This window comes from Lethenteron reissneri, chromosome 53, assembly GCF_015708825.2.
Source record: "Lethenteron reissneri isolate LAM-NWPU_2019-01 chromosome 53, ASM1570882v1, whole genome shotgun sequence".
In the NCBI taxonomy this organism is placed as follows: Eukaryota; Metazoa; Chordata; class Hyperoartia; order Petromyzontiformes; family Petromyzontidae; genus Lethenteron; species Lethenteron reissneri.
In genome coordinates, this window is record NC_083831.1 from 10,345,507 (window position 1) to 10,366,167 (window position 20,661).

The window sequence follows — 20,661 nt, forward strand, 5'->3', positions numbered from 1 at the left end:
ACAAAATAATAATAGCTTATTCGTTTATAAATATGTGGTCTGGGCTTATGGGGAAAAAAATGTGGACTTTGACAAAGCATCATCGATGCGCGTGAAGAATCCCTAACCCGGCAAACACTCGCCACGCATACGGGGGCAGGGGGGGAGACAGGCAGGCGATCGTGCTGGTATGGGGGTGCCACGGCAAGGAAAGGGTTGGGAATCTCCGATGCATCGTCCGATCCATGCCCAGCGACGGGGGGGGGGGGGGGGGGGTGCGCGTTGGATTTACGGAGACGTCCGAAATGTGCTCGTACATCAGCGGGCGGGGGGCGTCCATTGGTCGGCGAATAAAGATGGACCGTTAATGCGCGTGCTCGCGACCGCACGACAACACAAAAAAGGGAGGGGGGGGGCAGTTTCTCCACGGCCCTCCCCCGGGGGAAATTTGTCAACGATGCCACCACGAGGGGGGGGAGGGGGCGGTGTACGTGGGGGGTGGCTCTCGGCACGTTGCTGGTCAGAGATTGACAGCGCACATCATGGCCCACCCACCGCCTCCCCCAGGCACAATAAATTTGGCACCACTTTGTGAGAAGTCAAGAGAAGTCGGTGGGTTGATTTACTGCCGAAACCTCCCCCCCCCCCGCCCCGCCATAGAAATGTGGAATTGTTTTTGCTACTTGCTCAGATACTCACGGCATTTCAGAGGGAGACACTCTCTAGCCCAAAAAGATGGCGTCTTGGGATAAGCCGCAGCTTACTGGCGATGTAGACTACCGAAAAATAGTGAGCATGGGATCAAAGAGGGTACCTGACCCGATTAAATGCCACTCCCCCCCCAGCCCCAACCTTTACTGACCCACGGTGACCAGCTCGGTGAAGCATGGTGCAACAATCCCCGTGACCGACAAAGCCGTGGGGAGGCCTTCGCCCAGCGGTGGATGGACACACGTCCATCAACAGCTGTAGACTTCAAACGAGACGCGCATAGCAGTTGACGTTTCGGGCAGGGGACCTTCTTCGTAGAAACATTCTGGACACTTAAGAGACGCTATGCCAAATAAGTACAGGGGTGGTCTCTTGGCGTGTCGTTGTGTAATTTGTGGATTTTTCATTTTAAAGCCGCGGTGTTGTTGACGAACCTGTTGTGTTTTTCGTTATTCGTGCTGCCAATGCAGCGTGTGTTACATCACGATTTTATGTCGGTAGAAAGGAATTTTTTAAATAAGTTTGATTGCATATGCATGCATACAGTATATCACAGATAAGTGTAACGCACGTTATGTACATGTGTACACTCGCCCCGCACTGCCTATTAAGGCTGTATCGCTATGTTTCAAAACGTCATCCCTTCAATGTTGATTTCTCACAAATCGGTACCAATTGTATCTGCCCCAGAGGGATGATGGGCTGAGACGGCTGCCGACGGAGGATTGAACACACAAACCTGCCAACTGTGAGTCGATCGCACTGCTCACAACACCACTCCCATGAACAATTATAACATCATCATCAACAATATCATCCCTCCTCGTCCAGGAAAACACAATTTATATACATAAGCCAAAGTATTGAATCTGTACGTCTATGAAAATACGATCAACAACAAATAAATATGTAAATATATGCGTCAAAGATACCGGAGGTAATCGTTGTGTGTAACTCACATCTCTTCGCAGACATCTAACCAGCGTGGAAGAGTAGGCCAAAAGCACGATGTAGAGCTCCCTCTAGCGGATACCCTTCTGCCAGCAGTGGCCAGAGCCGAGCACTTTCGGTTCTGCACATTCGCCTTTTCCAAAATAGCAATCATAATATATTCAACGGGGATGAAAAGGCAGAAACCGTCATTTATTTACCCTCACCCGAACGTTTGAATATCCTTTTCACGCACGAGGTCCTGAATAAAGATATGCACGTGTGCGCGTATGTTGATCTTCCTTCGCATCGTCGAACACGTGCGTAGACAGACGTGCCAATCGGAGGTGCGGAAAGATTCGACTGGAGGGCCGTCCGTGTGAGCTCAGGAGCGTGGCGCTGATATCCGCCATGCGAGCGTGTGCCAAATAAGCAATTTCACGCTCATTAGTGGAGCCATTACACGGGAAGCTTCGTGTTTATTAAGTCATGATTCATGAAAGTGATAAAAGTCTGCTATAATTAAGTCCCACGGGTATAATATGCAAAGTGGGTATAGATTAATATTTTTGCTTGCAATGTCTCAACGTGCATAGGAAATATATGTTACAAACAGAGGTGGGACAAAGTCATTGTTATGCAAGTCCAAGTCGAGTCTGAAGTCATCAAATTCATGACTCGAGTCTGACTCGAGTCCAAGTCACATGACTCGAGTCCACACCTCTGGTTACAAATCCTGTTACGTCGCAGAACCGGGAGAGATGGTGACGGCTTGGGGAGGCCATCATCCAGCAGTGGACTCATCATGGCCTGATAATTATGTCAATTACACAGACGAGTCAACGATTCACTCGTAAAATTAGTACCACTTTATAGTAAAGTTAACGTGAAGTCAACAGTGGTTGTCTTATGGATATACTGGCCTCGGCCACAGAAATGTGGAATTTCAACCATTGGCTCGAGGGCAGGTCAAAGGTGAGCATCGGTCCGTACTCGTTTGAGGAGAGTAACCAAATACTGAAAACTACAAATTTGTATTTTACCAGGTACGGCCCACTGAGCTATATAGCTATTTTTTAGAAGCAACCTGGCCTCAAATAATAGCTCAACGAAGTTGCTTATCGCGTGGAAATGTTATAGCAGCCTAATATTCCAAATGCATGTTTCTAAAGGTGGAGGGAAAAACCGGAAAACCCGGAGAAAATGTCACGCGACTCCAAATATACAACAGGCATCACGATCATGACCTTCTGCACACCAGGCGAGGTAGTTAACAACTCGCCACCGGTCTCCCGACACTACTAAGCCTGTGATTGAGGTCGGTTGACCATACTTCACCACACTGGCCAGTGAATGTGTCGGGCACGTCGAGAGGTGATCCCCACGTGATTATTTGGGACCGCCGCACGTGGCCATGGCCCAGCGGCTCTGCGAAGTGAAGCCCTCATAATCCGCGCACAGAGCCGGGCTAGCTCTGATTGGCTGAGCGAGGCAGCCAGCACTCCAGAGCCAACCGGTGTTGGCCCAACGTGATTGGCTGGCGGATTACAGTGGGGGGGGGGGGAAGGTGGGAGAACCCGGAAATGGTAACTGAAAAGGGGAAGCAGATTCTGGAGTGGGTTCGCGAATAAGAATTTAAGGAACGGAACAATCGAAGTTTTGGGCTCTTGCTTCCTGTCTCCCTCCGTGTTGTGCACAACAAACTAAGACCGAGTTTACGCTGCCCACATGTGCTGGATTCCTTTTCTGTGTGGCTCTTCAAATGGGAGACCCCCAAGGACTGGTCAATGCATCACTTGCAAATCTTGTTTGGCCGTGGCTGGGAGTCGAACTCTGGTGGCTGGGGTCACAGCACAGTGAATTCAGAGCTGCAGCGTTGTTCCATGGTGGTGAGATGTTATCTCCCTCACCCGGTACACGGGAGGTCGTGGGTTCGATCCCGACCCTGACGCCTGTATATTTGGAGTTTGCATGTTTTCCCTGTAGTCGCATGAACATTTCTCAACATTTAGAAACATGTGTTTCGAGTATTTGGCTGCTATGGATTTGCACGTGATAAGCCACTTCGTTGAGATATCAGTTGGGGCCAGGTCGCTTCAGGAAAAAAAAATCTATATTGCTCAGTCGGCATTACCTGGTAAAATACCCCAACATTTTTTAAACTTATTGATCTTCTAAGCCAGAAGTCCCACTGCTGCATGGGGTCGACTGCTCGGATTTTCTCTCTCCCTATGCTTCTTTTCTTTGTATCTTCTCTCATAACATTCACTGTCCTTACATAGAGATCCATATTCTTACAGAGACCCACATTCACTCTCCTCATATTGTGTTCGACCGCATCCTCTCATATCACCCTCGGTCTCCCTTCACTAGCTTCTGCCCGGAAACCAATGACATTTCCATAGCCCTTCTCATCTGAGTTTCTGTGTGAGTCTATGCTGTTTGTGTAAGTCTCAGGGTTTCTATGTGAGCCTGTGGATCTCTGTGAGCCAACATTGTTGAAATATGCATCTCTATGTGGGTCTACGGGTCCCATAGCCCTCATCATCGCACCATCGAAGCCTCCCCTCCCTGTCCTCGAGAAAATTCGGGACCTCTGCTCAGTCTCGAGCTTTCCGCACCTCGGATTCAGCACTGTTGGCTACGTACGGTGCGAAAGAAGTTCAACATACATATGCACAGCTTCTCCATTACTCCTCCTCTCCCTTGGAAGCATTTCCAACATCCATTTTAACATTCTTACATCTATCGTACCAACTACCTGTTAATATTGTTTCGTAAAAAAAACCGTACGTACACACACACACACACCGTATGGAACGAAAATTTGCGGTAAAATATAAAAATAGAGCAATGTGGACTAAGCTATCAGTTGTGCCAACAGTGAGGTCGCTGGCGAGAGGTGTTCACGGTTGGTAAATAGGGAGACCAAAAAATGTCTTTGCTTTTGAAAAGGGGCCCGTATTTACACAATTCCTCAAGTCAAATGGCAGGAGCTGGTTAAGCGGTAATGAACTCCCGGCGAGAAAATAAACACGGCTGAAGTCCTTCCCCACGCTGGGGGGGGGGGGGCACGGCGCGGGCCGCGCCTTTGGAAGGGATGGACGGGAACAAGACGGCGGGCGGTTGAACGGGGTGGGCCGTCTGAACTCTCTCGCGCGCCCACGTGGTCAGAACGTCAATTTCGAGTCACAAAAGAGACAAAGATCCCCCGTATAGGCGGAAACAAACTGTTGGGGCAAGTGCTGTTAGCGAGCACCTATGAAGGCCGGCACGGCACACGAGGGGGTGGGTGGGTCAGCACTACACCCGGCCGCCTTTGTCTCCCCTGTAGCGATGTTTAAACATCGCACAAGATACTCATTTGAGGCTGAGTCGACCTAGGGGAGGCCCAGGACCGGTTCAGATAATCGCCACGTGTGTTGGCCGTGAGCGGGAATCGAACACGGGTGGCCGGCTTTGTAGCGCAGCGCGCTAACCACTACACCACCGCTCCCCACAAACACACACACACAAAAACACTTTCTCTAAGCGACGAGAAAGAACAACACACGCAGAGAGGAGAATGCGTGGGTGTTTAGGGGTGTGGTGCTGGAAACAAATGTCAAATCACAGCGCGCAAAGGCGTGTGCTGTTGCTGCGAACAAATGGCAGGAGGGCGTGAGGCCCATCGACTCTCGCATGTCCGTCCCGTGACATTGCACTCGGCCTTGTGGAGGCCACCAGCGATCAAGAGCCGCACGTGTGGGTCGCGTTGCAAATCTTGACTTAAAGTTCATAATATAGGTTTTTGGGTCAGATCGCGTTATTTATTAATGTGTCGTAACCCTCCACCACCCGACACGGCCAAACAGTAAAAAAAATGTGTCACGTTTTTCAAAGGACAAAATAATTCACTTATTTAGCCCACCGGTGTGTTGAAGAGAGATTCAACAGCATTTAAAAATTTGAGTACGACGTTTCGCTGGTTATTACAATCAGCTTAATCGGGCAAGAATGGTGAAGCTCTCCTGTTGCTCCCGGTCTTAAATAGAGCAGCAGCAGGGTGACGTCATCATTTAATTCAATCTGGTGACTGCAGGAATTCATATTCTTTGGATCTTTGGGTAAAGTCACGTAGGTGGGTTATTTTCTTTGAACCTATCTACGGGACTTTACGGAAATATCCAGAGAATATGGTCGCGTTGCGGTTTAGAACAAACCAACTCTGGAGATTCTAGATTTGAAGCTTTCGTGACTGCAAGGATTCATTTTCTTGGGTTTTTTTCGGTAAAGTCACGTAGGTACATTTTTTTGAATTAAAATAAAATAAAAATCACGACGTTTCGGAGGCAACACAAGCCTCCGTCTTCAGGTGGAAACGTCACAGCACGCTCGCTGTATCAAGTAAAATCATTTAATTAAAATAATTTAAAATAATTTACTTGATACAGGGAGCGTGCTGTGACGTTTCCACCTGAAGACGGAGGCTTGTGTTGCCTCCGAAACGTCGTGATTTTTATTTTATTTTACTTTAAAATTTTTACCTACGTGACTTTACCGAAAAAACCCAAGAATACAACTCTGGAGAAACATGGAGGAAAGATGTGGCCATCCCGTTAGGCAGCAGTGAAAGAGAGGGCGAACTGTGGGGGCGGTTTTGTCCTCATTAGAAGCCATCAGCCATCAGTGCTTGCTCGCTGCCCTATGCCTCTGAGATGGCGGCTCTGGGAGAAGGCTGTTCTATTCTGCAGGAATTACTCTTAGGTTCTTTCGGTAAAGTCACGTATAAAGAGAAAATAATAAATTAAATACTAGCATACGACGTTTCGATTGCAACACAAGCAATCATCATCAGGTATAAATGAAATAGAAACACAAATCTAGTATACTTAGAAATATAATGTAATACAACAGAGAGTCGGATAACATAACAGTCAACACCCTATTTGGTTGATTACGTTCTTCCTGAGAATGCTAAATTTGAGAGAGAGATAAAACACAGAACCAGAGACATAGAGACAGACATATAAGTAGAGACAGATATAACAGAGATACATAGAGAGATACATACATAGGCACACAGAGAAACCACGCCTCTGTGTCGAGGCCTTAAATAGAGAGAGGGGGCGGGGCGGAGAGAGAGGGAGGGGTTATAGAAATTAGCATGTCAATGAGTGGCACGCTGCAAAAGCTTGGAAAAAATGAGGAGACAGGGAGAGAGACACACTGAATTCTTGCGCGTGAGAACAGCAATATGCACAGCAGCTAAATGCCCATGTCTGCTAGCCACGACGGGCTGAGGGCTTCAGAAGAGAGTCCGTATAGTTTTGCTGTTCCAACAGTGGATTAAACTGAACTATTTTCATGTTACCAGGTAAGACTCACTGAGCTGTAGAGCTCTTTTTAGTAAGGACCTGGCAATCACAAATGGTAGCTCAACGAAGTGGCTTATCACGTGGGAATTTATTGCAGCCAAATACTCTAAACGCGTGTTTCTAAATGTGGAGGTAAGAACCGGAGGACCTGGAGAAAAATCCGCGCGACCACGAGGAGAGAGACACGCAAATTCTAAATATACAGGCGGCAGGGTCGGGATTGAACCCACGACGTCCTGTATACCAGGCGAGGTAGTTAACATCTCGCCATTGTGGTTGACTCAATGGTGGACAAGGCTGAGAGATGTGTACGTGCACACGTGGTGGTCATGTGGCATGCACGCAAGGCAACGATGGGTGTCGTGCGTCCGAGCTCTTTGTGAGCAGCAGCACCACACCTCCGTGTGCTGTTAAGCCCGTGTATTTACACGCCCGCACCGCGTTCTCTTACTTTGATGGGGGTTTTCTCATCATTTACAGAAACGTGTTGGCTTTGAATGAATGGAACGTCTCGTGAACACCTGTGGGGTGTTACACATCATCCGGAATCTCTGAAATTCGATCCGCACCTCCCAAATCTCTTGGCTGGATACCAACACTTAGCGTCATTCTGCAAGATGTCACTGTTCCTCCACGTGACGTCTTCATCTCATGAGACGGAAGTTGACGGTTCAATTCCTGGAGCGATTGGGGAACATGTTTTCCTTCCTTTGGCAGGGACAAATAACTCTTTAGGGCAACTGATTTTGACTTCTCGCAAACTGGTTCCTATTGTATGGACCCTGAAAGGATGATGGGCCGAGCATGACCCCTTGAGGTAAAAAAAAATTACCTCTGTGAAGTTATTTTTCTGATGTTTATATGTACAGGTGCAGCCCTGAAATGTCTTATTCCCAACACTGCTGGCAGAAGGGCCTCCGCTGAAGAGAACTTTCGAGAGCTCCTCAATCGGGTGCCTTGGCCTACTAGTCCACGCTGGCCAGGAGTTTTAGGAAAAGTGTGAGAACCCAACACTTTACCCCACCCACCACACGCCACATGCTGATCCACTTAGCTGCGAATGCATCGGCGGTCCGCTGGATGCTGTTACGGTTGTCATTATTTCAACGATAGGAACGTGCTCGTGCGTTTGTATTTCGTGACCGCGGTGATCCTTGCGTCTGACGAAGACTAATAAAGCGTTTCCCTACTGACCTGTGGCGTACCCATGTAAACCGCGAGGTGAACAGAGACCGATTGAACAAAGTCAATCTCGCACCGTTGTTTCAACCGCCGCGCCGGGAGGTCGAATCGAACCGGCGACCTCTGGATGGCGAGTCCAGTTGGCTAAACCGTCATGGCACCGTGGCAGTATCCAAATGAAAAATACATTTTACAAGAAAACTCAGCTGCGATATAAATAACGATGCAATAAAAGCGAGTTGTGGTGTTCGTAGGTAATTGCCGTGACTAAACTATTAGAACCTCAAAGTTAACTATTTTCATTTTACGAGGTAATGCCTCATTGAGCTATATAGCTCCGGACACAAACGATAGCCCGATGAAGTGGCTTACGGCCTGACAATTCAGAGCAGCCAAATGCTCTTAGCGCGTGATGTTGATTCCAAATGTGGAGGGGGAAAACCGGTAGACCTGGAGAAAAATCCACGTGGCCACGGGGAGAGAGAACACGCAAACTCCAAATATGCAGGCATTGGAGCCGGGGTCGAACCCACGATAACCCGTATACCAGGCAAGAGAGTTCACGTCTCGTCACCGTGACTGCCTGCTGAGGATGCTGCGCAACGTCCACCTCGTAAAGGTCAAAGGTCGAATGCGTTATGAGGACGGTGGCGATGAACTGCGTCCCCGCGCTGATTTAATTTCTCTGCCCAGGTGCAAATTCTTTGCCGTGAGTGTACAATTCCATTTTGTCCCATTTTTGTAGCCGCTGCACGTATACCCCCGTGGAGGCCGTCCGCTCCCAAAGGGGGGCGGACGGGAGTGATGAGGATGATGTGTGGAAACCGGCATCAAGATTTGATGTCAGAATTCCCAGTGGGAATTGGCAGCAGGTGTGTGTGTGTGGGTCTGTATTTTCGTCGAGGTTGATGATTCCAAACGTGTGACACGTAATACTGACGGTTCGGTGATAGGAATGGGATAATTTTTCCACCATCCCCCCCCTTCACCCCCGCTGCCCCCACCTCTCCCCACCAATTATATCCCAAGCCTTCATTCATCGCTGCGCCGTGAAACGGGAGGCATTTTCATTCTCGGCAGAGGAGCCAGAGCATCGCGCTCCGGCAACGAATGGTCCCCGTAGCGATGGCGCGTTCGAAGCTCCGCTGACGTCGCTTCAACAGTGGCAAGCGCGTTGAGAGACGGTAAGAGGAGCACGTGGAATGGTGAACACAATCAGGTTCTTGGCATCATCCAAACTTCGATTTAAAGCTTTCGTGACTGCGGGGATTCATCTTCTTGGTTCTTTCGGTAAGGTCACGTAGAAGGGAAATAATAAAATAATAAAAATAAAACAATAACTATTTTATTATGTTTTATTTTTACTATTTTATTATGTTTTATTTTTATTATTGGGGGGTGGGGGGCTGGGGCAGGACGCTTCGCGGCTAGAAGGGGTCGATGGACAATGGGCAAAGGAATGGAACAAGGAACAATTAGGGGTGGAAACGTGACAGTGGTCGAATTGTAAATGTCGCGGGTTTGCTCTCCAACACACTGGTGGTGCTGAACTAGTAACTAACTGCCATGTTTTGTTCACGTGACAAACCTTACTAATTGGCTGTGTCGGGTGGTGGCGGGTTTAACGACACATTTATACGTACGCGATCTCACCCAACAACAACAGCAACAACAACAAAAACCCATATTATGGTTAAAGGAAAGGAACGCGTCTTTCAGCATTGTTTACGTCACCACTGGTCATTAGGTTCATCTTAGCAATTAGCAGATCCCGTTCGGGTCAATGGAACGTGATCCCCGCTGGCCACCCACCCCCACGCGTGCCACGCCGGCCTTCATATGTTTTCGTCAACATCCACTTGCCCGAAGAGTCTGTCAAGGCTATACGGGGGATCTTTGTCTTTGTGTCTGGGATGATTAATGATTCGCGTCAGCGGCGCGTGGAATCGGAAACCTGCCTTGTGCATCACGTAGTTCAACTCGGCCTTAAATGAGGAACCGCAACTCGTGCAGTGCGTATAAACATGTGGACGGGGGAGACAAAGGCGGCCCGGGCAAAGTCCTGGCAACCACCGCTTTTGCGCATCAATCCGTCCTTCATAGGTGCTCGCTAGAAGCACTGTTTGTTAGTCTGTTAGACTACATGGCGGGCATTCGCCGTGTTTGTATGTTGGAGAGAGGGGTGGAGGCTGCGGTTGGCACAGCACGTGGCGATGTCGGCAGGCTGGGTCCCACCGGTAGCGATGTGCGTCTATGCAGCGTGTGCCTTTGCTGCCTTTTAGTGGGAGTTCGCCTCTGGTGTGTGAAACCAAACTGAGTGTGTGGGGGGGTGGGTGGCGTGTGTGTGGGGGGTATGGTGTGTGTGTGGGGGGGGGGGCTCTCTGTTGTCATGGAGATAACGAAACAGACGTCCGTGGCGGTACCCACAATTGCGCCCGAGCTGGTCGCGTTCAACGTTGAACAAACGGGCGCGCGTTATTCGCCCCCAAATTGCAAATTTAAGACGCGGGGGGCAGCGGTCGCGGAGACGCGCAAAAAAAATGGGGTGGCGTTTGGGCAGGTGGGCAGGTGGGCAGGTGGGCAGGTGGGCAGGTGGGCCACCGACGCCGAACCGATGTGGGATCGCTGCCTGCACGAAGCGTCGGCTCGCTTCGGGCCTCATCGTGAACACCGCCCCGCGTGGCTTTTGACAAACAGCGGCTCGCCCACCCAGCGTCGCGACTGATCACCACTCACCGCCCTCCCCCCTTCCGTCCCATCCGCCACAAACGCACGCGGTCATTTGGCCGGCGGGTCCCTCGCCCGTAATCGCGGGCCTTTTCGCTGAATCAGAATTAGAATTCACACCGTGCCACTGCGGTCCTATGTCACCCCCCGCCCATCCCACCGTGCGTGCGTGCGCATCGGTGCTGTTGTCACGTGACACTTTTTTTCGTCGCCTCCGTGAATGGACACCTCTTAGCTCCCGGGGTCACGTTCGCACTGTCCGATGCAAATTGTCTGAGCGGCGCGGCGACGAGAGTCACGGCGATTCCGTCCTCGGTGGTGGAAATTCGCCATTCCTATGGCGGGAGGCGAGTCTGCGCGTACGTGTGTATGTTGAACTTATTTCGCACCGTGCGTAGTCAACCCTGCAAATCGGAGGTTATTTCTTTGGTATGTCACGTCAGCAACAGTTTGTTTAGATCAAATTGGAGGTGTGGAGGAAGGACAACAAAAATAAAGTGAATAAAAAAATCACTTTATTATTATTATTATTATTTTTCTTCTATCTACGTAACTTTACCGAAAGAACCAAAGAATATGAATTCCTGCAGTCACGAAAGTTTTAAGTCAAAATTTAAGGACAACACTTGATGCAGCAAATCTGGCTGTGACGGTCCCACCTGATGACGGAGACTTGTGTTGCCTCCGAAACGTCGTGATTTTTATTGTTTTATTATTATTAATTTTTATTCCATTTTTTACCTACGTGACTTTACCGCAAGAACTATGAGTATGAATCCTTGCAGTCACGAAAGCTTCAAATCTAGAAAGACAACAATTTAACACAAAAGAAGTTCTATAGAATTAGCTTTGAATCTAGATGATGATTTAAAGTGCGTAGCTCCAGTGGCTTCCTACTATCGGAAGGAAGAGCGTTCCAGACGGTCGCAGAAGCGCATCTGAAAGCGTGCGATGTGGTGATCATCGTTGTTCAATGTCCAGGCAAAAGCCGCCACTGCGAGGCGTTGATACATAGAATAACAAACTGTTGACCTCACAAAGTGGTACCTATTTTATCGATCCCACATGAATGATGGCATGAGTCAACCCCCTAACCAGGATATTAACTCGCTACCTTCCAACTGTGAGCTGCCCGTATCTACCACTGAGTCCACAACACAGTGTGTGGCCTTCAAAGGAAAAACATATATTGTAGGTGACGTTTCAGGCTATGGCCCTTCATCATAGCACGTGTTTCCAATATAACGGTTCGATAAAATTGGTATGAGAAAGAATAGCTTTGCTCTTGAGGTGTTTTTTTTTGGTTCTGCCATTTGTTTATTTTCTGCACGATGTTTTGTGAAATTAACTTACGCACAATAAAATAATAGGTTTCATTGGCGGAGAAAAAATTAGCAAATAATAATCAGGATTCAATTTTATATGGCGCCATGCATGCAATTGCATCCCGCAACGCTGCACGTAAATAATCCAGTTCTGTACACAAAAACCCCACTATTTAGCAAATAAAAAATGAATACGTAAATAAAAATTTTAAAACACACGTTACAAGAAAAAATAGAATTGCAGAGAAAATAAATTAAATAAAAAAATCCGTGCGGTCTCCATACCCCAGACCACAATCCCATGTTAAGCTATTTTGTATATTGCTAACTAAACATCTGAGTGGCTTTTTCATATATGCAAAACATCAATGTCAAATCATCGTCTTTTATTTATCGCCGAAAGAGCCCATTGACATTTGGTACTTCATCTTCTTGGTTCTTTCGGTAAAGTCACGTAGAAGGGAAGTAATAAAATAATAAAAATAAAACATAATAAAACAATTCTTTATTTTTATTATTTTATTACTTCCCTTCTACGTGACTTTACCGAAAGAACCAAGAAGATGAATCCCTGCAGTCACGAAAGCTTTAAATCGAAATTTGGTACTTCGTTATTTATTTCTACGCAAGGGGAGAGACATCTATTGCTCAATGAAGGAGTTATTCAAGGGCAATTGCTAAGATGTAAAAACGCCGACTCGTTTTGAGACGGGCCGCACCGCACGCGCTGATACACACAAAGTTGTTGGCGAGCTGCACCCCAAAAAAGCCCTCGGCTGCAATTCGCAATGCCGTCGCCTCGTCTCCAGCAAGGTAAGACAAACGCCCGACCATTGCCACTTTAAAGCGCTCCCCCAGGGGGAGGGGGTGGTGGAGGATCCCAACCCGCACGTGGAATTCAACTGCGGAGGAGGAGGCAGTGCCGGATGAAGGTAGTGCGGGGCTTGTAGCATATGTTATAAAGGGGCCTTATAAAAACAAATACGTAAATATTAAAGCACATCATTTTTTTACTTGCATAGTAAAGTAATTGTATTTTTTCATTTGCTATACAGCCGGATAATACGACAAATCGCTAACCTTAAGCACCCAGTCGTTCATAAAAATTGAAGGCGGTATAGTACTATAGTAATAGAGCAAGTGCAGAATCACTGAACCGAAATTGAAAGCTTGAAAGCATTTAGCGCGGGGCCTTTGAAAGTGCGGGCCCGTAGCTGCATATGTAGCTACTTGTGCTACAAGGATAATCCGGCACTGGGAGGAGGTGAGAACTTGGGAGACACGTGAACCGCCAAGATCGGCACGCACATCGAGGGAAGTTGAGGGTAGGGGACCGCTCTGATTGAGTTGCTAGAGGAGGCATGGGAGAATAATTGGGGGGAGGGGGGGTGAAGTTGTAGGTGAAGGGGGTAGGGAGACTGAACTGTGAAATGTCACGAGTGAGCTCCCGGTGTTTGACGGTCGTTTAAGTGGCAAATTTGAACGGATCGAATATTTTTCCCCGATTGAGCCACAGTGAAGGACAACTGCAGTGGATGCACCTATGTTTAACTTCTTTCGCACCGTACTGAGCCAACCTCGCTAAGGGGAATTGCGGGGGAAGGAAAATCAAATACACCGATGCTTCCTAATGTCGGAAGGAAGAGAGTTCCAGACGGCCACAGAAGCGCATCTGAAAGCGCGCGATGCGGTGACCATTTTTGTTCGATGGCCAGTCGTGGAAGATACCCATGCTGATGCTGTCCTGAATATGAACTTGACACCTCAACATGACAGAATGTGAAGGATGCTGCCACGGTGTAAGTGATCAGTTAGCACGCTGCAACTTGATATGCAGACGCCACCAGTTCTATTTCCCGGCGAGACAGTTGAAACAACGGTGCAAATTTCTTAACTCCCCACCGCCGCTGTTTGCCCAGCGATATTAACGGGCTCAGCCACAGCGAGTCGAGCAGCCGGTCGGGTGTAGGTGGGATAAAGTGCGGGTAGGCTCACCTCTTCAAAGTTGTCTGGCCATATCAAGAGGAATTTAGCATATTTATGGGAAACTTTTTTTGTCAAGGCGCTCTTCTTTCCCCCTCCAACCCAGCTTAAATATACGCTCCAAGCTTGGTGGTGTTTCATTCTTCACCTGAGGACGGATGCTTGCGTTGTGGCCAAAACGTCGCGAGAATTATTTTATCATATTTTATTTTTATTATTTTATTACTTCCCTTCTACGCGACTTTACCGAAAGAACCAAGAAGATGAATCTCTGCAGTCACGAAAGCTTTAAATCGAAATTTAGTTCATGAATTGCCGCACCTTTCGCGGCGCATTATCCCTTCACACTCTGCTCAAAATGTCAGCTGCTAACCGCATTACCCACTCAAGTGCCCAGCCAGGCTCACCTCCGCTTAGCCTCTGGGAGGTTAAAATTGCTCTCTGCGAGCAGTCCACGAACCGCAAGCACCGAATATCCGCTCTTGAGAAACGGCGGCGTGAGGAGCCGCTAACGTTTTAAACTTTCACAAAGCCAGTCTTCGGCTGAACCTGCTTAATGATCAACACACGGCTTGGCCCACATGCTGTGCGTAAACCTGCACCGAGGCTATAAGAGGAACTCCAGCCGCGATATTAATATTTCTCAATAAATCCTCAACGACACCCTACGCAGACGGGGAGGAAAGTACAAAAAACAAATGAGCGTAATTGCAAGATAGCCCATCAGAGGGAAAGATGCTCTCCTTCAGTTATTTTTTCATGAAATCGCTCCACATGCTGCGAAAATATTCAAATGGGCTCCCAGCCAGGTGTGTGCGTGTGTGTGTGCGAAGTGTGTGCGCACTTGTCCATTCTTGTAACGTATTTTTTTTAATATTTTCGTCCGTGGCCCCGTTTAATTGGCAGAAGTGTGGAAAAGTGGCCTCACGTAATAGTTTAAATTTGTTTTGCCAATGGCAGTTCAAGAATGGGTTTCAACCCATCATTCCTTTGGGGGGGGGGGGGCGGGTCCATAAAATCGGTTCTAATTTGTGGAAAGTTAACAGTGTGGAGTGATTGGCCCCCACCATATGAATGTTGAATTTTCACCGCTGGCTCGGGGCCATAAATTGAGATGAGCACACAACCCACACGCTCAATTAAACATCGAAGCATCCCCATCAGCATCATCAGCTATGATCAATCCACTGCTGGATGAAGACCTTCCAAAGCTGCCGACACCTCCCACGATCCAGCTACTGATTGAATCGCTCCATTTCCCCCGGTGGACGTCCTCTCCGACGCGTTTGCATTCTTCAGCTGCCGCTCCATTGTTCTTGGCCATCGGCCACCATACGACATGGAAACACTGACTCACCGCCATAAAATTAACATAACAATTATAATAATTTTCGATTTAAAGCCTTCGTGACTGCAGGGATTCATCTTCTTGGTTCTTTCGGTAAAGTCACGTAGAAGGGAAATAATAATATAATAAAAATAAAACATCGTGAGAATTATTTTATTATGTTTTATTTTTATTACTTAATTTTAATAATAACACTGACTTCACGATAATGTCCTGAAATAAACGAGTGGCAAGCTCCGCTACAATATCATGCTTTTGCCAATTCGCAAAGGCACCTCGCCTCCGCCAAGGTAAGAAGTACGCTTCCGTTGGTTTCAGCAGTGGTTGACCCCAGCCCGACGAGGAGTTTCCGCAAAAGGTGAGAGGGCCTTGGAGAGGGCTGCAACGACGCCGCTGGGCCGCCCTTCAAACCGCGTTCTTCGGAGCCGGCCCACGCCGTCCCACGCCAGCCCACGCCGGCGTCCGCGACGTTTGAAAGGACCAAATAAGTTGCGGAACTTTCATCTTCAACCATGTGGGCGAGTTGCGCTGTTTTCTGACAAAGGGTTGGCTTGTGAACTGTGTCTTCCGGCCCATTGCTAGGAAACATTGCCACTAGCCCAAGCTTGCAGCTAATTCACCACGGGTTGGGGGGAGATAATGCAGGTTTGTGGATTTTAATTGTTGACTCCGCAGACACAGACACACACACACGTGTGAGTTGCACATTCATCGATATGCGAACTTTGCTTAACATGGGTCAGAGTCTACATCATTAGATCTCCTTTGCCAGTACCAAAATATAATAATATGGTTTTCCCCCTTTTTTCTGGCAACAAAACTAAAACCTTTTTACAAGGATTCATGTATGCATTAACCACAATACTTGCAGTCAAAATGCAAACAAAAACACACACTATGATAATATATGCACTGTCCTTGAAACTGATTGGTTCACACGCCTTTTGGCGTCCTCTGGTCGAGCACCAATTGAGTCGAGGCTCAACAGAAAGCCGGCCCTGGTGTGGACCAATCAGCTTCAAGGACAATGCATATATTATCATAGTGTGTGTTTTTGTTTGCATTTCGACTGCCAAGTATTGTGGTTAATGCAGACATGAATCCTCGCAAAAAGGTTTCAGTTTTGTTTCCAGAAAAAAGGGGAAAACCCCTATTATTATGGGTCAGAGTGTTCACGGGTGACCGGTGTTTTTATGTAAAGTCTACCACTGACTTGGTGGGATGCTTCCGGTGAATGACGGTGACATTTTCTCAAATTCCTCCCCTGACTCTGTCCACCCAGCAGCGCACATGAGCTAAATTCCCATCGCCTATCACGCCGCGTGTTGTTTTCATAACGCGAATTGGATAGAACCGCGATGAATGTATAAGGGAACACTTTTTTTTATAACTCGGATGCGAATTAGGATATAACGCGATCGAGTGAATGGAACTACGTCGCGCGAGTAGGAGTAAGCGGTTGTACGGCTCCCTCGGCGTAGCATCATCACGCAAGGCGGGATGATGCTGGATGCTACCCACGCGCCTCAGTCTTTGTTCGGCCTGCGTATGCGTCTGTATGCGTCTGTGCTACAACGAGATTTCTCAATAACGTGCTGTTCTTCAAGAACGCAACTTCCACCGCGTAATAGAACAGGCTGCACCTCCACAGTTGACCGGCGGGTCGCGTGTAGCGGTGTGAACACCACCGCGGTAGACGTCTGGCCAGTGTGGAAGAGTAGGCCAAGTACCCTCCAGACGGGGGGGGGGGGGGGTTCTTGAGCTCCCTCTAGCGCCGAGGCCTTTGTCTTTGTTTTCGAACCCGGTAATGTATCTGAGGAATGAGCGGAGATTGCTGTTTTGATGTAAGCGGGGTGTTAATTAGCGTAGGAAGATGATCATTGACCATCCTGCCCACCTTAAAAATAAACACTCATTAATTGGCTGTAAATATCTTCATATATATTCTGCAGTGTTGTGAGATGCAGTTTGCATGAATGATGCTATTTAAAAAAACAAGTATAATATCAATCTTTATTTATATCGTGAACTTCACATTCATAAAGGTGTCTCATAACTAAAAACAATATTTCCTTGAATGTCGAACGCTTTGAGTTTAAAACAACGCGGCAATGTGCCAAAGGCAATGCAACACAAATGCAAGCTAATACTTAAATAGTAATCTTGCATTCTGGCGGAAGAACCTTTTACAGAGTGAAAAAGATGGACAGACAAAAAAAGTGCAATTATCTCTGGGGATAAAAGGTGGCGGTGTTGTTACAATAAAAGAGATGGTTATAATTTAATTAAAACAATTAAGTACATTTGGTAGTTTCGATTTAAAGCGTTCGTGACTGCAGGGATTCATCTTCTTGGTTCTTTCGGTAAAGTCACGTAGAAGGGAAATAAAAACATAATAAAAAAATAAAACAATAAAATAATTCTCACGACGTTTCGGCCACAACGCACGCTGTCTTTCCGACAGACCTGTTCTTCACCTGAGGACGGCTGCTTGCGTTGTGGCCGAAACGTCGTGAGAATTATTTTATTATGTTTAATTTTATTATTTCCCTTCTACGTGACTTTACCGAAAGAACCAAGAAGATACATTTGGTAGTTTTAATGTGCGCTGTAATGAATCTCAATGGCCCATCGTTTGTTTAAAAAATAGAGCACATTAAGTCGGTTTGATTTTTCTCGTTTGGGAAGTGACATGTGAGAGTTTAGTGACATTTAAACAACATAGTGGAATCCCTCGTTTCGACAGGGTGTTGAAACGTTGGACTCAAGTTAAATTCCTGGTTGGTGGCTGCCTCAGCCTATCATCACTCTGAAATGATTGAAATGGGTATCGCTGTGTCTGAGTCTTCAATTCGCTTTACTTTCTTTAGCCATGTAAAGATCTCAAGAGACCAGGATAGCGTCAATTGTAAAAGTCACCTGGGTCACCCCAAAATGCCAAGACAATCATTAAACAAAATGCATTAAGAAATCTTGATTTGAAGCTTTCGTGACCACAGGAATCCATACTCTTTGGTTCTTTCGGTAAAGTCACGTAAATAACTGTCACCTGAACACGGTCGCTTGTGTTGCGATCGAAACGTCGTGATCTATTAATAATTTTATATCTACGTGACTTTACCGAAAGAACCAAAGAGTATTCATTAAACAAATCCAATGCAAAACTGCCCTCTGTTTCTCCTCTGGTAAAGTGGAGTTTCCACGCCTTGATCAGGTCTGCTCAACGTGTATCATCGCCACGCCACTGTTGGGAATTTGAAGAAGGGAGTCATTTAGACTTTTGACTCCATGAAATAACTTCAGAGGACTGTGGATTTTTCTCTTTGTCTTTGCTAGCATCGCTTGACTGGCTTTAACGCTGCACTGAGAGATCCACATGGCTCTCACACAGAGCCTTATAGCCAATATTTACAAGGTTTTCAAGAATGTACACAGGTGGGTTGGATATGATGGTCTGGACTTTCTGTTGACAAAGTGGGATTTGAGTTGAGCCGTTGGCGTTACCATTCTCCCGGATTGTTATTTGTTTTAAAGTACCAAGTGGAGGTGGTCACGTTGGTTCGGAGGTCAGAGACACTTGAGTCTCCGTCGTTGACAACTGGGGTTCGATTCCTAGCGGCCGCCTGTGATGAGAACCGGGTTCCCTAGCGGCGTTCACTCGATTATCTCAAGAAGTTTACCAATCACTGCATGAAATAAAGGGGGAAAAGCCATTACATTCAATCAGGTTTCGCACTGAATGTTCGGCTAAACTCCAACTCTGAGAAGTGAAATTGTTCACACACTTTGCCTTGCAACAACCATCGCATAGCAGGTGCGTAAAGATGACTTCTCCCCGTAGCAAGGATCTCACTATGGCTACATCCAGAACTGCTCTGTAGAACTGTGTCTTGTGTTTGTTGTCCTTCCCCCCGCACCTCCGATTAGCACGGTTGGCTACGTACGGTGCTAAAGAAGTTCAGCATACATGCAGGAGATGTAGAGAGGAGTGAATGAGTGAGTGAGCGAGCGGGTGAGTGAGTGAGTTGTTGAGTGAGTAATTTGGTGAGTGTGTGAGTGGGTGTGTGAGCGGGTAAGTGAGTGGGTGAGTGAGTGAGCAGGTGAGTGGGTGAGTGTGTGAGTGAGCGGGTGAGTGGGTGAGTGTGTGAGTGAGCGGGTGAGTGAGTGTGTGAGTGAGTGGGTCAGTGTGTGAGTGAGCGGGTGAGTGGGTGAGTGAGTGGGTGAGTGAGTGGGTCAATAGGTAAGGTGAGTTGATGGGGCCAGACACCGCAAAATCTGAAGGGGGGAGGGCAGCCGTGTCTCTGTCACGTCTGACGATAACGTCATCACGTTCTGCCGACCGGAGTCGATGCCGTGGAAAGTGGGTCTAATCTTGTTTCATCAAGGATTTTAAAAACGCTTTTGTCAAAGCGCTTTCGTCAAAGCCCTGCACAAGAATAAAACAATTTCTTGGGTCTTTCGGTAAAGTCACGAAAGACCCAAGAGTATGAATTCCTGCGGTCACGAAAGCTTTTAAGTCGAGAAGAAAAAATTGTACGTTAGTTGTTGGCTGATGGAAGGGGAAAGGAATTGGATTCGAGTGTTTGAAAGGGGTAGTAGGGATCGCAAGGAAGGGTGATGATGGGAAAGGGTTAAAAATAAAAACCAAGGACACTATGACAGAAACCTGATTTTTAATTTAGCACTTCGTTAATAGTTTGTCCTTGCAGGCTCAAAAACACGACGCTATTAAAAAAACTTCTCCTATAATTACTGTAACTGCTGCAATTTAAACTGAGGAATTGATTGCTGATTATACGATTTGCCTGTTTCTGACAGTCGCCGTTATGCGCTGTAAAATGTGAACGCGTCAACATCTTGGCTGTGAATTCAGGGATTTAATTTGAGCAGAAAAAAACAATTCCGAGGAGAAATTGTCACGTAGTAGCATCGCTATATTCCTGCAGATTACGGTTCCAGTTAATTTACAATTTAGTTTGCATTCGCATGATAGTTTCCTTTTACCACAGCATTTCAACCATTAAACATAACAAAGGCTCAGTTTTTAGAAAAATGCCACAGTTGACAATATAATATAATGCGACAGTGGTAAGCGCACTGCGCTATTAACCCGGTGACC

General features: G+C 47.1%; 1 long non-coding RNA gene across 1 annotated transcript in view; it reads left to right on the forward strand.

Moving 5' to 3' along the window:
- The window catches only part of LOC133356231 (uncharacterized), a 153,416-nt gene that overhangs the window by 47,950 nt on the left and 84,805 nt on the right, over window positions 1-20,661 (forward strand). The window contains exon 2 of the long non-coding RNA XR_009756824.1: window positions 1,381-1,438. This is a non-coding gene — a long non-coding RNA (uncharacterized LOC133356231). The remainder of the gene's footprint in view (window positions 1-1,380; window positions 1,439-20,661) is intronic.